The following is a 7,053-nucleotide window of genomic DNA, read 5'->3' on the forward strand; positions in this document are numbered from 1 at the left end:
ATTTGGGGTAGAAAAAAATTTCCCATACTATGGCAGCCCGCTAAAGGCCGGCTGAGGTCTCTAGCTAGCCACAATCGCTTGTTTACTAGTTTTTTTTCTTCAAGTTTTATTGTGTTATTTTTATAAACTTTCCTTAGGTAGTTTCCATAGTTAGACTTTGAATTTTTGTTTGAAAATTTTTGTGCTATCTTTTCATGATTTCAGGGTGCTGCTCACAAAATTTGAAGTCATTTGGATATCATTTGAGGGTAGCTGTAGTTCAAACCTACATTGTTACTTGCATAAGAAGGCAACTAGTAGTGCATGTTGAATGTAGTGTATGACTAGAGGTAATCCGTCTGACTTACAACCCTTTGATCCTGAGATAGATAGGACATTTCATAGATTAGTTAGACATCATTTTGTACCTTTTGAGCATCCTGAGCATTCTGTTATTGGTGAATCTAAGCATTTTGTGGTTGATAATTTTGAACATCCTGACTTTGAGCATTATAGTTTTGAACATTCTGAGAACATGGCACAACCTCCATCCCGTGAGAGGACTCTAAGGGAAATGGTTGCACCTGATTTCACCTAGGAAAGCTTGTGCATCCAATACCCTGATGAGGATGTCCCATATGTTCTTAAAACTTGACTGATCCATTTGCTTCCAAAGTTTCATGGCCTTGTAGGTGAAGACCCGCACAAACATCTGAAAGAATTCCATATTGTCTGCTCCACCATGAAACCCCCAGATGTCCAGGAGGATCACATATTTCTGAAGGCCTTTCCTCATTCTTTAGAGGGAGTTGCAAAGGACTGGCTTTATTACCTTGCTCCATGGTCCATCACGAGCTGGGCTGACCTCAAGAGAGTATTCTTAGAAAATTTTTACCCTGCTTCCAGGACCACGACCATCAGAAAGGATATCTCAGGCATTAGACAACTCAGTGGAGAGAGCTTATATGAATACTGGGAGAGATTTAAGAAACTATGTGCCAGTTGCCCTCACCACCAGATTTCTGAGCAGCTTCTTCTCCAATATTTTTATGAAGGACTCAGTAACATGGAGAGAAGTATGATAGATGCTACCAGTGGTGGAGCCCTTGGAGACATGACCCCTGCTGAAGCCAGAAATTTAATTGAGAAGATGGCTTCAAACTCCCAGCAATTTAGTGCCAGAAATGATGCTATTGTCATTAGAGGAGTGCATGAAGTAGCCACGAATTCATTTTCATCAGTTGAGACTAAGAAGCTTGTAGGTAAACTAGATGCCTTGGTTAACCTGGTAACCCAACTGGCCATGAATAAAAAATTTTCACCTGTCGCCAGACTCTATGGTTTATGCTCCTCTATTGACCACCACACAGACCTTTGCCCTTCTGTGCAACAATCTGAAGCAATTGAACAACCTGAAGCTTATGCTGCAAACATCTACAATAGACCTCCTCAACCTCAGCAGCAAAATCAGCCACAACAAAACAATTATGACCTCTCCAGCAACAGGTACAATCCCGGGTGGAGGAATCATCCCAACCTTAGATGGTCGAATCCTTCACAACAACAGCAACAACAACAATAGCCTTATTTTCAAAATGCTGCTGGCCCAAGCAGACATACGTTCCTCCACCAATCCAGCAGCAACAACAACAACAACAACCCCAGAAACAACAAACAGTTGAGGCTCCTCCGCAACCTTCCCTTGAAGAACTTGTGAGACAAATGACTATGCAAAACATGCAGTTTCAACAAGAGACCAGAGCCTTCATTCAGAGCTTAACTAATTAGATGGGACAATTGGCTACATAGTTAAATCAACAACAGTCCTAGAATTCTGACAGATTACCTTCTCAATCTGTCCAGAATCCCAAAAATGTGAGTGCCATTGCATTGAGGTCGGGAAAGTAGTGTCAAGGACCTCAACCAGCAGCATCTTCCTCATCCGCAAATGAACCTGCCCAACTTCACTCTACTCCAGAAAAAGATGATGACAAAAATTTAAAGAGTAAGTTACCTAACAATTTCTATGCAGGTGAATCTTCCACTGGTAATTCTGATTTACAGAAGCAGCATATCCCTCTTCCATTCCCTCCAAGAGTAATTTCCAACAAAAAAATGGAAGAGGCAGAGAAGGAGATCTTGGAAACATTTAGACAAGTAGAGGTAAACATACCTCTGCTGGATGCAATAAAGCAAATTCCAAGATATGCTAAATTCTTGAAGGAGCTGTGCACTAATAAGCGGAAGCTTAAAGGAAGTGAAAGAATTAGTATGGGCAGAAATGTCTCCGCATTGATTGGTAAATCTGTTCCCCAAATCCCTGAAAAATGTAAAGATCCAAGTACATTCTCCATACCTTGTATTATAGGGAACAGTAAGTTTGACAATGCCATGCTAGATTTAGGAGCTTCTGTTAGTGTTATGCCTCTGCCTATTTTTAATTCTCTATCAATTGGTTCCTTGCAGTCAACTGATGTGGTAATTCATTTAGCTAATAGAAATGTTGCCTATCCTGTTGGTTTCATAAAGGATGTCTTAGTTAGAGTTGGTGAACCGATTTTCCCTATTGATTTTTATATTTTGAATATGGAGGAGGGATTTTCTAAAGGATCAGTTCCCATCATTCTAGGCAAACCTTTTATGAAAACTGCTAGAACTAAGATAAATGTATATGTAGGCACACTATCTATGGAGTTTGGTGATATAAATGTTCATTTTAATATTCTTGATGCTATGAAACACCCATCAGAAGATCTTTCTGTATTTCGTACTGAAATAATTGACCATGTTGTTGATGAATACATGATTGATCTTCATTCTAATCTGCATGCCTGTCACTCTTCATGCATTGAATCTGAATTTGTACTTGATCATATGTCTGAATTTGATGCTGAGAGTGAATCTGAATTTGATATTGATTACATGTCTGGTGATGTTTTACCTCTTGAGATTGATTTTATATAGTCAGATAGAACTAACCATGTTTCAGGAAGTACACATACCTCTGACTTTCTTTATGAGGCATAGGCTGAGAAACCATCTCTTTCTACCACTATCCAGCCGGCCACACCAGAATTGAAGCCTCTGCCATCAAATTTAAAATATGCTTACTTGGATGATAGCAAAAGTTTTCCAGTAATTATATCTGCCTCCCTTGTTGATGAGCAAGAGGAGAAGCTGTTATCTGTTCTCAAGAAGCATAAGAAGGCTATAGGTTGGACCCTGGCGGACATTCCTGGTATTAGCCCATCCACATGTATGCATCGAATAAATTTAGAGGATGGGGCTAAACCAGTAAGACAGCCACAGAGAAGACTCAACCTGGTGATTCTTGATGTAGTGAAGAAGGAGGTAACCAAGTTTTTGCAAGTTGGAATCATTTATCCTATCTCCAACAGCCAATGGGTGAGTCCCGTCTAGGTAGTCCCAACGAAAACCGGCCTCACCGTGATAAAAAATGAGAAGGAGGAGTCGATTCCTACTCGGGTGCAGAACAGTTAGAGAGTCTGCATCGACTATAGGAGGCTGGACCAGGTTACCAAAAAGGACCATTTCCCCCTGCCATTCATTGAGCATATGCTTGAATGCCTGGAAGGTAAATCTCACTACTATTTCCTTGATGGTTTTTTTGGTTATAAGCAAATCACTATTGCTCTTGAGGATCAGGAAAAAACCACATTCACCTGCCCCTTCGGCACTTTTGCCTATAGGAGGATGCCTTTCGGCCTGTGCAATGCCCTTGGTACCTTCTAGCGGTGCATGATTAGTATTTTTAGTGATTTTTTAGAAAAATTACATAGAGGTGTTTATGGATGATTTCACTGTTTATGGATCCTCTTTTGATGTTTGTTTGGATAGTCTGGAAAAGGTTTTGAATAGATGCATTGAAACTAACCTTGTTCTCAATTTTGAAAAATGTCATTTTATGGTTGAGCAAGGTATAGTTTTAGGCCACATTATTTCCAATAAAGGCATTGAAGTAGATCCTGCAAAAATTTATGTTATTTCACAATTGCCTTACCCATCTTGCATGCGAGAGGTGCGATCTTTTCTTGGTCATGCAGGATTCTACTGGCGCTTTGTAAGAGGTTTTAGCAAGGTAGCCCTTCCACTATCCAACTTGTTGCAAAAGGAGGTGGAGTTTGACTTTAATGATAAATGCAAAGAGTCTTTTGATTACCTCAAAAGAGCATTGACTACCACCCCCATCATCCAGGCACCCGAGTGGACAACCCCTTTTGAGCTTATGTGTGATGCATCAAATTATGCATTGGGGGCTGTCCTTGCTCAGAAAATTGATAAATTTCCTAGGGTGATATATTATGCTTCTAAGACTTTAGATGCTGCCTAAGCGAATTATACTACTACTGAGAAAGAGCTACTAGCCATAGTTTTTGCTCTTGAAAAATTTCGTTCTTATTTGCTTGGTACTCGCATTATTGTTTATACTGACCATGCAGCTTTAAAGTACTTGTTGAAGAAGGATGATTCAAAGCCTAGGTTGATCCAATGGATGCTCTGGCTCCAAGAGTTTGACTTGGAGATCCGTGATAGGAGTGGAGCACAAAATTTAGTTAATGATCATTTGAGTCAGATTGAACATGTGTCTGATGAGGACTCACCTATTCGGGATGATTTCCCGGATGCTCATTTATATATATTGTATAGTGTCATACCCTAATTTCGTTCGGGGACCATCCGTTGTTGGGATGCAACCCTCGTTTGACCACTTCGAGGTACTTGGCACCCATCGTTAGGCAATTTGTGAAGTTCCGTGACATGCTGGAAGTCAAAAGAAAGCATTGTAGCATAATCCGTGAAGTTCCGTGACATGCCGGAAATTAAAAGGAAGTGTTAGTGCGTAATTCGTAAAGTTCTGTAACATCCCAGATTACGTAATCCGTAAGGTTCCGTAACATCACAAAAAGAAAGCATGTGTCGTTACGAAATTCGTAAAGTTTCGTAACATTACGGAAAAAGAATCACCAAAAAAGGGCAGTAGGGGTGTATTTAGTAAACAGGGGGGGTGCAAATAGCAACCAGGCCCACATGGGCCTTCCAGGATGTTCCTCCAGAAGGAGGTTGCTTCCTCCAGAAGCAACCTAGCTCGCTTGGGCGAGCTGGGTGGCAAGCTCCTCCCCTATTTTCCTATAAATAGGGGGAGGAGGGAAGGAGAAAAATGTTCAACCCTCCTGGTATCTGAGAATCACTTAAAATTAGTGAGAAAAATTGTTTCCGTGAAGAAAATCCAAGCCAAGACACTTCCGTAACGTTTCCGTAACATTTCCGTGGGTGATTTCGCGAAGATTTTCAACCGTTCTTCGTCGTTCGTTGTTCGTTCTTTGTCGTTCTTCGGTCTTCAACCGGTAAGTTCCCGAAATCGAACTTTTCAATTCATTCTATGTACCCTTAGTGGTCCTCATTTGTTTCGCGTGTTTTTATTTTCATTTCATTTACTTTCCGTACCCCCTTTTGACGTGCTTTAGTCATTTATTCAAGTCATTTTCTCGCCTAATCAAAAATAAAATAAATTTCCACCGATCATTCGTATTGTAACATCCTTTAATTCCTGTTAAAATGAATTCCGACCATTCGGTCGTTCCGTAACCACGTTTAAAACCAAAAAAGAGGCAAAATAATAATATAATAATAAAAAATATCTTTTAGTAAAATAAACCAAAAAAATTCAATCGGACGTTTCCCTTTGGGATTTTTCTTTCTTAATCGAATTGACTAATAATCAAAGTGAAAATAAGGCTAAAATCAATTCATAAACCAAAATTTTTGTCATCGCCTAAAAAAGCCATTTTTAAAGGTCCAACGCCTTGAAATGGTCTTTGTTCTTAAAGAACTACGTGGGTCTGATTTCCTTATCACAATTGAGGAATACGTAGGAGCAAGGGAAACACCCTCGTCGACCACAAAAAGATAAAAATATAAAAAAGGGCATAAAAGACATAAGAACGTAAAAGGGAAAACAAAAATTGAAGTCATATTTGCACATTTGATTAAAGGCTGCCGTCTATTGTGACGGACGCGTGGGGTGCTAATACCTTCCCCGTGCGTAAATACGACTCCCGAACCTTTCACTTAAAGTTTGTAGACCACGTCTTTTCCAATTTTTCCGACGTTTTCCTTGAATAAACGTTGGTGGCGACTCTGCGCGTATTCCTTTCATGGAAGACGCCTCCCGCGAGTCACGCGTCGCCCTCCCGCCGAAGGGTAGGTTGCGACAGTTGGCGACTCCACTGGGGAAGATTTTTAGAGAGTTAGGTCATTTAATCTTGTGCAATGTTTCATCATGACTTTCTCCTTTGTTGGTTTCCCTTCATTTTTCTTATGTTCTTTGTGTATAACTCTTTGATGCTTTTAGTGTGTTTTAAAATATATGCATGAGGTAAAATTTATTCATTTGATGCACACAAACACCAACACTATTTGCACACACGGTGAGTTGAAAAAAGGGCCCTATACCCGGGCTCATGGGAACTTAAGGAGTGGAGGTGAATCTGTGGTCATGCTAGGTCTCCGACTTGCTTGATTACAATGAACCCTCATCTAGAGTTTTTCTCTTTGATAACACATTGTTGCTAGTAGTCCCTACTGCTACAATATGTTCTTAGAAGGGGATGATACCTCTAGAGACCATCAAGAGAGATATGACCGCCTTGGGAATTATCACTAAAAAACCCTTTTAGCTCCCTCCCATATAGGTCCCTTAAATAGGGGCACGGAGCAAACACGCTGCGTGCCATTTTTTCACACTGCCATGCATAAAGTGTCATGTACCCTTGTTTCTTATATTTGTTTGTAAATATTGTCATACTATGTACATCCCCGTGTTGTGCATTTTGCATGTGCATCATGCACGGGTTTCGTCTTTGACCCCCTCACTTTGGCAAACTGACGGAGGGTCTGAGTCGCCTTCTTAAAAACATACGTTGGGCGCCATGCTGCCCGAACGTTGTATCTAAGAAGGGGACAATTTCCCGGGCTCCCGTATTCGTGAATTGCATCTGTATCATATGCATTTTCTTCATGCATTCATCCATTCCACCCATGATAGATGTCAGA

At 40.5% G+C, this 7,053-nt stretch overlaps 1 non-coding gene across 1 annotated transcript; it reads right to left on the minus strand.

The window, feature by feature from the left end:
- Nucleotides 1–892: 892 nt before the first annotated feature.
- On the minus strand, nt 893–999 carry LOC112998906 (small nucleolar RNA R71). The gene has a single exon (XR_003264085.1). It is a non-coding gene; the product is annotated as a small nucleolar RNA R71 (small nucleolar RNA).
- Between the last annotated feature and the right edge of the window lie 6,054 nt (nt 1,000–7,053).

The sequence above is a fragment of the Glycine max genome, chromosome 13 (assembly GCF_000004515.6).
Source record: "Glycine max cultivar Williams 82 chromosome 13, Glycine_max_v4.0, whole genome shotgun sequence".
Classification (NCBI taxonomy): Eukaryota; Viridiplantae; Streptophyta; class Magnoliopsida; order Fabales; family Fabaceae; genus Glycine; species Glycine max.